Source organism: Myripristis murdjan, chromosome 17 (assembly GCF_902150065.1).
Source record: "Myripristis murdjan chromosome 17, fMyrMur1.1, whole genome shotgun sequence".
NCBI lineage: Eukaryota > Metazoa > Chordata > Actinopteri > Holocentriformes > Holocentridae > Myripristis > Myripristis murdjan.
The window spans coordinates 5,549,749-5,562,458 of NC_043996.1; the positions used below are offsets into that span (position 1 = coordinate 5,549,749).

The 12,710-nt window shown below is 40.4% G+C and overlaps 1 protein-coding gene across 1 annotated transcript in view; it reads right to left on the reverse strand.

Moving 5' to 3' along the window:
- The window catches only part of LOC115375204 (netrin-G1-like), a 60,346-nt gene that overhangs the window by 11,893 nt on the left and 35,743 nt on the right, over positions 1-12,710 (reverse strand). The window lies entirely within an intron of this gene.

Genomic DNA, 12,710 nt, shown 5'->3' on the forward strand with positions numbered 1-12,710 from the left:
TGATAGTTTGAAGAGAAACCAAACAGCCTAAGAAGTCGGCCCCTTTCTTTCTTTCTTTCTCTCTTTCTTTCTTTCTTTGCTTTTCTCTTCAAAGTTACTGTGATATGCAGCAAGAGAAGCTGCAGGCTGGAAACCCTACAGGTCGGCAGTGCTGGTTTATTAGGCAGAGAGCTGTAGCAGACCTGACAGATGCTCCTGACAGGAGAGCAGAGAAGGGCTGGCGGCTTCTGACACATAACCAAACCCACCCGCTTTTGACCATATGAAAAAAAAAAAAAAAAGTGCTGGATTTAGTGGCTTGTGGAAACTGTTTGGTAACACTTAGAGTCTTGTAAAGCTCTAAAACCTTGAATGCACAGAGCATGTTGGGGAATGTAATCTATTTCACTTTACTGAGGGACACATTTACTTGCAGTGAGGAGCTCTGTCAGAAGCTGTATATGCTTTGTTTATTGTCACATGAGAAATTGCAGTTTCATATTCCATATGTATTCCAAATATAATTCTGAATATTTGATTTTATTCCCAAGGAGGTAAAAGGTTACAACTGGTGACCTCAGCTTCTTGTGTGTGTGGGGCGCTGATACCTAAACAGCTGGGGGGAGACTATCAAATGAACCTGACACACTACACTTCCCCAGGGGTCTGGGCAGCTCACCGTTTCATATCATGCCTGTGTTTGTTTTTACAAAGTGCTTCCGAGGGAAGATTTTTCCCATTTGAGACCTAAGAGGTAAAGATGTGTTGCCAACATCCTCGGTGAACATGAGACAGAAAAATTACAGCACCAGTCAGAAAAACATCCATTCTAATTGACTTCCTGGCCTTCCCATGACATCTCACATGCTGTAAACAAGAGAAGCCTCGCTTGTTTTACAGAGACACAATGGCAACACGGGAATGGCTTGTACACAAGGTTTTATTTAGGTACATTTATATATGGTTGACAGAAAACCTGCTAAAAGCTTAAGTTTATCAGACATGAATTTATAAAAACACTTACTTTCTGGTCCTTGGTCTTAATCATCATATGTAAGCAGTAACTAATGATACACTTGCGGTGAGAGGTGCTCACTTGATAATATTCTCACACTCACTCACCTTTCTTTTCAAAAATGCAATTCAGATTTCATCATATGTGTGGTCCCAAAATAGCACAAGGGATAGTTACATGGGAGTGTGTGTACCAGTAAATGTCTCTGTATTTTTGAAATCATATTTGCATTTTTACTTATTTCTGTGGCCCAAGGTGTAAACTTCATGCTCAAGCAAAAGAGGGACAGTCGCCAGTACTGCATCTTACACAGGGACAGCTAGGGCTGGACAATATATTGATATTAATCAATATTGTGATATGAGACAAGATATTGATTTGGGATTTTGGATATTATCATATCATGAATATATGCTGTCTTTTCCTGGCTTTACAGGCTGCATTTCAGTAAAGTGATATATTTTCTGAACTTACAAGATGGTTCTTGCTGTTCTAATATTTGACTTTACCCACTAATTTATTAGATAGGCATTACTGATCATTGTTTATCAAACATCTCACTGTGTAAATAATAGTCATCTCCACAATATTGTCACAATATCAATATATTTGGTCCAAAATATCTTGAGTTTTGATTTTGTCCATAATGCCCAGCCCTACTAGAATCATCATGCTGATGTGATTGTATGCATCGAAGGGTTAAATCGAGCATTTACGAAGTGCTTTGGAGAAGATTTAAAAATATTGCGATATATGCTGTGTATCATGATACAGCCTATAAATTGTGGTATAATTTATAGGCCATATTGCCCAGCCCTATGCACAGCTATATTTGAGGTCAAATCAACATTTAAAGATTTTCCATACAAAAATCACCATCTTTCCTCGGGTCAGGTGCTGTCTTCTATATATTACTGCCATCATGCATGTGACAGAGGACCTGCCCAGATTCACAGAAAGTAAATGCTGGTGCTTCTCACCACGCATTCCCCATAGCCCTTAACTTTTTAATCAATTAAAGTCCCTGCTCCATAAAATTAATGACTGGGTGTAGCTCCTCTGCCATGCAGACAGCAGCAGCTCCCTGAAGTCAAGAGCAATGAGATTTGACCTTCCACTTAATTAAAAACCAGCAAAATCTGGATCATCAGGCCCAGCCCATGTGGGTAGCACACTGATAGAGTAGAGGATATGGACACAGGGGAACTCTGGGATGCGATGCTTTTGCCGCTGGCATTGTCATATTGAAATCAGAGAGTTTTTCTGTCCCTGGCCACAAGAGGGAAGAGGTCCCTGCGCGTCCAGCCTTTTGAACTGGCACCATAACAAAGACACATTTCATAAAGTTTTAATGACCTTTTATCCTGAGCTCAGCCCGCTAGCAATTGGTATTATCCATTATCCAAACAAGTGACCCTCCCTCAGAAGCCAAAGCGATCACCGAGCCCCTCTGTCCTTCTCTTCACTTCTGCTTTTTTTGGCTGGGGATGAAAGTGTTTTGCTGTTGCAGACAAGGAGATGACCACTCATTGGGAAGTGCATATGTGTTTTAGGTGCATGCGAGTGTGAGAAATCTGTGTGTGCTTGTGTTTTGGCAGGGGGTCGCTAATAAACTGTACCTATTGTTGAACCGATGTTCCATCTAATTGTCAGTGTTCTGACCATCTTATTTGACAGACTTACAAAAAATGTGGAATAACCATCATAATCCATTAATAAATAATGCATTAGTCCGACCAATGATGAGAACCATGTAGAGTCAGCTATCAAAAAAACGTAATGCTTATTGCACATTTTTGAGTCGAAAGGGCCCTCATTGTAGATTTATTTGCTAAAGTGCAAAACACTTTTTTTGCACTTTAGCAAATAAATTATATGGAGCATAAGCTGTGTGCGGACTTTCCTTAACCTTTTACTAGGTGAGGTATTTTTCTACTGACTGTTTTTTGGTCCGGCACCAGCCACTAAAGGGGATGTGCATGACATTTTTTTACAAACCATGTAGACCATCAAATTCATGCTTGTGCCATATCAGCTGAGTCTATATCAGGGCTCAGCAACTTCATGTAGCTTAACCAACTGCACACTAACAGTAATTGAGGACTTTTATTTTGGAAAAGGTGCAGCCTGTGTTATTTAGCGTGATTGATGGTACAAGCTCCTGCTCAAATTGTGTCTGCAGTGACGCAATTTGACAGTTTGGGCTCGGTAGACGAGGGGAGCTGTACTAGCTGAGAAAGCTAAAGTAAAGGTTTGGGCATTATATGCCTTGTGGACAGAGGAGTGAGGCGCCTGGTGTATTTTATGTTCTGAGAATGTTGTTTGCTGAACAAGTGTTAAATGTCATTTTGAGACAAAACACAACAAAGGGCAGACTCTATCAAATGTGCCACTGCGACCACTAATTGTCTTTCCAAGTGAACCCTCCAACTCTACTGATGTTATCTTCATGTTGCCTATATGGATGGAATATAATAACAGAGCCCTGGAGATTTTGATTTTCATGTGACGATGTGATTAAACTTAATCTTAATGTCGATATGGCACACTGATTAACAAGAAAATGTGAAACTGGCACTTTGTACGAAAAAGGTTGCTGATCCCTGGTCTAAATGTGCCTCACATCAAGCAACCCTTTCCAGTTTTTGCATGGTACACATTTAAGCCTCACATTAAAGAAAACAGAAACAGAAAAAAACAGATACTGTTGGATAAATTGCCTTGATTTTTTTGCACTTGGTGGGCAATGTGATAGCTCCACATCCTAATTGTGATTATGATCCAGTCAGTTTTTGGCCTGTGAGTATGGATGCTCAGTGTAACACTAAACAAACCCGGAGAAAGAAAGAAAGAAAACAGTGAGGTGAGGTGTGGTGGAGGGCTAGTTTGTGTTGACATGCTGAAGTAGACAGCAGCACTACCCTGTGTCTTCTCCTCTGGCTCCTGCCTAACCTTGGCTTCTCCTGGCTGCTTCGCACTGTGTTGACAGGCTCACTATGTCTAACACTCCTTCCTTGTGACAGCTCCTACCATCCCTGATTCAAGACAAGCTTGCCTCTAAGAGAGAAACACAGAACTTGCTCAATACAAAACTCCGGCGTAACAGGGCATAAATACACAAGCTATGCAAACTTTTCATCTGCTCTTTCAAGTTGAACTTCACACCATAAATATTACAGCTATAATGCATACATGTCCTGAGAAAGCTACTCTTTGTGACTCTCCAGAATGCACAGAAAAGCTTTCTGCCACTGGCTTATTTATCGTTTATTAAATCATTTAGGCAATTTTATAAAGTATAAGGTTTCCTTGAGGAGAATTATTGCAAATTAATGTTGCTTACCCCGGTCACATTTACAGTAATCAAGTGTATTACTGTGATTTAAATAAATAAGGACATATTTGCCAAAGCCTAATAATCTTTGTCACATATCCCTGAGGTAATCCCTGGAATACTAAGCAGAGTGAGACAACTATAATTTGTTGTATTTCCTCTCAGGCAAAGATACAGCAAACACACTACAATGAACTCAATGTCAAGCAAAATAAGTGTTTGATCAGTGAGAAACTCTGGCTATGAGAGGCTAAATGAGCCTAGCCGACTACAGGGAAGATTAGGAATGCAGTGGAATTAATTTGAACTGAAACGTTATATCCCCTTAACTGGGAACAACTACAGTGTTAGTGCCATCATTACCAGAATATTTGCATGTTAAGTATGGACAGAGCTCTCTTTTTTTTGTAAATTATAGATCCAACATTTGACAGAAAAAAAGAAGAAAGCAACTTGCTGACATGAAAGTATTACTCATTTAAGCTTCAGCTATTCCAAGACCATTACAAATTGCTCACATTTGTGAGGATAAAAAATATCTATATTTTTTGGACATTTAATATAGTGGATATTCAAGCATTTTGCATTGTAAAACCACTTAATTTCTCTCACAAATCACCACTGTCCTGAGCAAAACCCAAACAAACTACTCTTCCTAAGCTTTACACCTTTTCAGCCACAAGATGTACGCACCAGATCCTCATGGTCAGAGCCTGTAATGCAGCTGCATGCTGTATAAATGCATACTGAGAGTTCCTGAAAACTTTCCTTGGCAAGACACTTGGTGAGCCTCTCATGTCCCGACCGCTGATGGTTTTGACAGAAGTGGAGAGATGAAGGCTGCTCGGAGAAACTTTGGCCTTGCTGAAGTTTTAGATCAGTGTTGACGTGCTACCACAGTGACCCACCTCAACACCTTATGGGGAAGGAAAGGCTGTTTGATGACTTTTACATGAGACGAAGGGCTACGCCGATGCATGTGAACTGCAGAGGCATTGAAAAGGGGAAGAGAAATTCAGAGAAGAAAAAAAAAAAAAAAAGCCCAGGAAGCCAGACCAGTTTTCATCTCGCTTACTAGGAGTGGGATCCAAGTGGAAATAAGATAGACTGATGGTTTTACTCACAAAGCTATGAGGGATGCTTTTGAACTTTTCGGGGCTTCTTGAAAAGGAACACAAAAAGATGAAGGTTTTACATATTTGTTACTTTATGATAATTCACACATTATCTTCAGGTTCACATTTTTTGTCCAGTATGATTTGAACACCTGCTTTCAACATTATCACACCATTGATTAACGATCATAATCAACCCCACAGAGTATGGGAGTGGGTCCCTAATCTTACTGCACCTTTTAGTAGGTCAGAAAACTGTTATCATCTAATTGCTCCTGCCGCTCAGATGTTAGCTTTGGCCACTTCTGTTTTAGCTTTCATCATCTTAGCTTCCATTAGCTACTTGGTTACAGTTAGGAAAAAGTCACGCTTAAAGTTAGGAATGGGTTCATTGTTGTGGTTATGGCTATGAAAAGGTCATGGTTGAGGTTAGGACAGGGTTCATCATCATGGTTAAGGTTAGGAAAAGGTTGTGGTTAAGGTTAAGAAAGGATTCGTTGTCATGGTTACAGCTAGGAATAGGTCATGGTTAAGATTAATGTTAGGAAAGGGTTCATTGTCATGGTTATGTTTAGGAAAAGGTTGTGGTTAAGGTTAGGAAAGGGCTCGTTGTCATGGTTACAGCTAGGAAAAGGTCGTGGTTAAGGTTAATGTTAGGAAAGGGTTCATTGTCATGGTTATGTTTAGGAAAAGGTTGTGTTTAAGGTTAGGAAAGGGTTCGTTGTCATGGTTACAGCTAGGAATAGGTCATGGTTAAGCTTAAGGTTCATTGTCATGGTTATGTTTAGGAAAAGGTTGTGGTTAAGGTTAGGAAAGGGTTCGTTGTCATGGTTACAGCTCGGAAAAGGTCATGGTTAAGGTTAATGTTAGGAAGGGGTTCATTGTCATGGTTATGTTTAGGAAAAGGCTGTGGTTAAGGTTAGGAAACTTATCGTAATATTTTCTATCGTGCTATATAGCAATGTTAGCAATTTTTTTAGCTGGCAAAAACAAACATGGCTCTTGACACGGGACTGGATTCCGGGCCTCTGGAGTGAAGGTCCATGTGATTGATTACATTGATCTACCATCCATCCACCCCCTTATGCAACTGACTTTGTTGGTCTTTATACTACGTCACAGTACATCTGGCTCCAGGGTCACATTCAACTGGTTAGGATTGTAAGAATAGATGATAAAAACCATATGACCACTAGAGGGTGCAGTAGGGACCAACCAACCCATACCCATAGGGGTCCATTCGATGGTGTAATAACAGTCAAATCGGGTGATTATGGCTGAATGCCCGTTTATGTGATTGCTACTTCACCCGTTCTTACTGTGTGATATCTAAGACATCACTGACTAGGTTTTAATGTAATTTGGGAGAATGATGCATCTTTCTGACATTTTCAAATGACAATAATCGGTCCAAGGTAGGTGCTGTAATTACGGCTCAAAACAAGGTGACATAGTTACATTTGTTAGTGACTGAGTAAGGCTGGGACTGCATCATTCGCTGGGGACATTTACATGGTTGCCTTGTTTTTGTTTTTTTTTTAGCTGTTTTTCTTTTTACATCAAAAACGGATGTTTAGTGTCTTAGAACATAACTTATAAATTATGTATGAAATGTTGTAGCTTATAATGTAATAACTGGCCAACCAACGCTTTGGTCTGAAAAATAAACATAATTAGCGAAGCATTTTTTGAAGCTTTAAAAGTAAGTGATTAATTTCCACATGGGGGTCCTTTGTACTGTACATAATGTGTCCTCCAGGAATCCCTTCTGACATGCTAAATTACACAGTGTTATGATGAAAACAATGTGTAAATCCTGAGGTCCAAGACAGGTCCCTAACACACACCAGTGTAACAGAAAAGCCAGAGTTAATGCATCCAGGTTTTCTTGAGAAGAGGACAAAGTTTCCCCCCTGAGTCAAGAACAGCGATCCGAGCAGGAACGAGGGAAATTCAGCTAACATAATGAGATTGACTGCCGCACTCGATATTGACTCTTTCTACATTTCAGATGGCATTGAACTTTTTTTTCATGAGGACACTTGTCAGAGAGTCACCTCATTACAGTAGGTTGTGTCACCGTGAAATTGAAGAGTCCGATTAGGCCTGTTTTTGTTGCTCTGTGCTGCGACCAATTTTGTCATTCATCCGGGGCGTAATGTAATACATCTCAAGCAAATTGTTTGTGTCTCCCCTCAAAATATAAAGTAGCCCCACCAGGGCTTCCCAAATTACTGGAGAAATATTAGGAATGGATCACAAGTTAATACCCCCTGCTCCAATTTTCTGCCGAAGCGAAATGAAATTTGAATTTGCGAGGCTCAGGCCACCACCACTAGAAGCCTGTGATTTGTTTCAATGACAGGGCGTATTATTGAGGTTGTGCATTGATGTAGGCATACAGTATGGTAATGTCTGCCACCCCCCCCCGCGTCCCACCTCAGCCCTCTTGGTGGAGGGCCTTCTTATTCATATAATGTAAGCCACAGAGACAAGGAGGAAGCAGTGAAGGAATCAGCAATGGGAGGACACATTAATATGGAAATCAGAGGGTGTCAGTGTATGTGTGTGTGTGTGTGTGTGTGTGTGTGGATGTCTGTTTGTGTGTGTGCTTACGTGTGTGTGTATTGCTTATTACAAACATTCACCTCCTACAGTATGAGGGCTGAAAGAAGGATGGAATATCGCTTTTCAGAAAAGTAGGATTAACATTTTGATGTAACATTTGTGATAAAATATTCACCATACCACTGTTTTATCCAGTGGGTATACCAACACACACACACACACACACACACACACATTACATACATACATGTATATATACATATACAGTATACATGCATACTTACATACACATGCACATGCATATATGGATGTATGAGGCCACCACACCAGTGTCAGTTACAGTGCAGGTAAAACTTGATCTTACAATAAATGGAGAAGAAGGACATGTTGATGATATTCCTATTTATCTCTGCTGCTCCTCCAGGGACAGTTTATGTTGATGCACTTTCTCTGGCACCATTTATTATTTACAAAGAAAGCCTGGGCCTTAATGAGGGCTAATTAAACGCTGGAGACTGGGAGATGACTGGCAGAAAACATCGCAGCATGTGACAGACATCTGGTGGGAGATAAGCAAGCGGGCGTTGGCAGAGCCAGATAGAACCTTACAGTGGTAGCGGAGTAATGCCGGGGGTCGTTTGAACCTGCACTTGAACCTGACTTTCAAACTCTGTCAATCAAGCTGACTACAGCTGTCATGGTTCACAGGGCACGGGCTTAGAGGATTGGAGCACTGTTAGGGCAGTGTGCGGAGTGGAGTGTGTGTTTGTGTGTGCATATGTGTGGGATCGGATGAGAGCTAATGTGCGTGTTTGTTTGTGAGCAAACGTGTCTTTATGTGCGTGCAAGTGAATATGCATGCCATTATCTGAAGGGCAAGAGTGCAATGTAGCCACATAAAAGATTTTACTGCCCCATAGCACAAAATGAGCATAATATATCCTCTGGGGTTTGATAGGGTTGTTGATTTGTGCCAGTGACTCAATGACTACTTCACAAAGCACTGAGATTTCTGGCTTTCACAGCTTATTATCCAGCCCCTACTCTTGTTTTGGAACAAAAACTCTCTGCTCATTAGAAATTCAAGGAGTTCCCAACCTAATTCCAAACACCACAACAATGGACAACAGGGCTATAAGTGAGCATCCTTTGTTTGTATTTTGCAATCACATTGCAAGTATTATTGTCATTATTTTGCATTAGCACTGCGGGGTTGGCATCAGTATTACAGAAAAACATTGCTACACATTGGTTGTTAGCATGCGCATCAGTGATTTATAGATGGAACAGCCTTTTGCTTTATTGCTCTCCAAAGTTACTGAGGCGGCATGTCGGCTTGACTCTCCAGATGCATTCATTCACGACTGTGAACACCTGCAAATCTGTCCTACCTACCTGCGAGGAGATAAACAGAGAACACACCGCATTTGTGGAGGAGAAACTGCCATAAATGTGGCCCATCTCAGCAGCTTACAAGACCTGACTCTTCTGATTGATTTGATCATACTTCTTCTCATTGGTTTCCATTAGGGCATAATGGAGATTCCCTAACTGTTAACTGAGACTCAAGAGACTCAAGAATAAAATGATAAAATTCACTGGCTTCTATTATTTTTCTAATTGTGATCACCTCACAAATCTGGAACTGTGTCATGCACAGGCCCCAGGCGGCCTGGACAGTAATAGAATTGGAAGACCTTGGAGTTGAGAAACAGCATTTTTTTCCTTTTGGAGTTATTAGTCGAATTCCCAGTAAAAAAAAGTCTCTGACGTGGTCCATCTGCACTGTCCTACAATTACCAGTGCTGACAAAAATGATCTGTGCTTACATTAGCAACCTGTTTCTAATGTGATCTTATTGTGTATATCAACAATAAAGGCCACTGTAACCCAAGGGACAGATTGTAGTTTCTATTACTTACCAACAGAGTTTGATCAATGTCAGCGATACCCCTTTAACTGCAGTGTAGGATTACAATTAAATGAATATTTATTGAACTGCTTACTTATCTCTCTAATGATTAATTTCAAAGTCACAGTGAAACTGCAGTTTGAGAACTCCTGTTTCCTTAATTTGATGCATTTCCTGTTGAAACAGATTGCTGGTGCGGGGCTTAACAGCGAGAGACATCTTTCACAAAGTGCAAACCAATGGGTGATCAGTTAAGAGAGAGAGGGCCAGTTTTATTTGAAGAGAGGGGTGTAATTGTTTGAAAAAAATGTATGTTTTTATCGGTGGAAATGTTCGTTCACGCATGACATCCTCATTAAAGATGCACAGTGTTTCAGGATGAAATGGGATTTTGATATGAAAGTACAAAAACAAATCTAAATTTAGTTAATTCTTTGTCGTGTATTGTTATTTACAGGGGGTGGATACTCTGGCATGGCAAATTAGCTAACGAGTTGAAAAAGTCATTTTTCATCTAACTGCGACTTTAAAGTTTGAATACAAATCTGCTTCACAGTGGGGAAAAGAGGAGATAATTACATGCTTTACATTTACAGGCATTTAGCTGGCACTGTAACTGCGAGTGACTAACAATGAATGAGCCACAAGGGGTTCGGTATCTTGCTCAAAGGATACTCTGCCACAAACTGCAACATCAGCATGGCTGTTGATGTGTGTGCCCGCAGTTACAGGGATCGTCTGTATCTTCCTGGTCATGTGAGGGTCTCCTGGAGCGCTTGGCCAGGCTGCTGTGTGCTCCTTTATAAGTATAGCTCAAAAACTACTGAGAGAGTATTTGCAAAACTCTCATCTTATTTGTGACACCTCTTTGTTGTGAATAATACTGGTTTTGAAGAGCATCCTTTGCAGCAGCCAAAATGTGTCAAATCAATCCCACCCGCTCAACCAAGAATCAGCGGGAAAATTCATCAAGCTAATCCATTATATCACTTACTCTAACACTCAAACAGAATACTGATTTATTTCCATTTGCTGCTTTGTGCCCTATATTATAACCTTATGAGCTAAGAGAGCATGAGGGAAAGACGCTCAGCGATAGTCAGAGGAGTATTTCTTTATCTATTTGCTGTTTGATGGGGAACACTGACTTTGCAAACAATGGAAGGATAAAATTCAAATGTCAAGCAGTGGTTTAAATCAGAGAGAGAAATAGCCAGGCACATTATGGTGTAGATAATATGGTGCAATATCACTACACCGCCTTATCGTCAATTCCCAAGAGCGACCAGGGGAAGGCATATAGTTATCCTCAAGGTGTTGATCTATGTGGTTCAGCGGGGTGTGACGCTCGATATGTCACTGCACTGTAGTGCGCTTCAAATTTAGACTCCTTTAAAGTACCCTTTGAAGTGTGAGATACAGTTGAAGTGTGTGATACGGCGCTTCTACGAGTTAAGGATTCCCACCAGGAGGGGGAGATACAGGGTTTGTCTGTGGCCTGAGGGGAACACTGGGGAGCATAAAAATAACATTAAGATGGTTCATACCTTATCTGAAACAACTCTGCTTTGGTAGCTGAAATGTCTTTGAATAACTGCCATGTATACCTTAAAGGGGAGGTTCAGGATCTTTGTATGCCTATCTGACTGATCTTTAAATCATAACTCAAAAGAGATAAAGCATGCCGTCATTTTTGTTTCAGAAAAATTGGCAGCGGATTTTCACCTTTATCAGCAATGCTGGTGTTAGCAAAGGGAATCAGTGGGGAATGAAAGAATATCTCTTATTAACACTGCATACCAACCATTCTGTCTATTACCATATGCCTGCAGTGGTAACGTTACATACTGTAATATTTTTACATGGCAAAGAGCAATGAACACTCTGTTCTAATTTACCCGTCTTTTGCTGATTACCACAAAAAAACTAGAAAAAGCACATGTCTCTGCCAACATTATGAAATTGTCAAGATATGCCAGTTCCACACGCTGATTATTCTGCAACATATCATGCCTGCCACCTAAAGTTATTATTGTTAACGAAAACTAATTAAATAACAAAAACTAGTGTGAAAAGCTGATCTGTGCCTCCTTGATCAACTCCTCTTTGGCCCATAATCAACCATTCTACCAAAATTTCATGCAAATCCGACCATAACTTTTTGAGATATCCTGCAAACAAACAAGCCGACAAACAAATGGAATGGGGTACAGACATAACCCCTGTCCATCTCCACAGGTATGGAGGTATAATTAAAATGGGAATTAAATAAATAAATGTGTCATTAATTCATTAAAATACCAGCTCATTTAATGTAAAAACATATATAATTATTTCACTATTTAATTAATTATTTCGTGGACTGGTGTTGCAGTGCTTCATGAATTCATTTTATCTGTCAAAGTCACCCATCAAAGTCAGTGGGCGGGCCTAACGCGAATCTAGCCTAATCGATTGCTTAGGTCTGAAGGAGGAGGAGTTTTCCTGAGAGCCTCTTCAGTTAAAGTTGCTGCTTCTCTGAGTAGTTCTGGGCAACTTCTTGACATTTTGTGGCTGCACCTATCTAGCACGCATCGCACACCCACAATAACATTTGCCCCTGCAAGTCCCCCACTTGCTTGAACCGAGTAAAGGTTGCACCACCTAGTGTGCCAGAATATCAAATCAAATCAAATCAAATCAAGCTTTATTGTCATTAAGCTGCAAATACAGCAGTAGTGCACACAAAATGAGATAGCATTTCTCACTTGGGATCCCCGAGTGATGGGTAAAGTCAGCAGTTTAAAC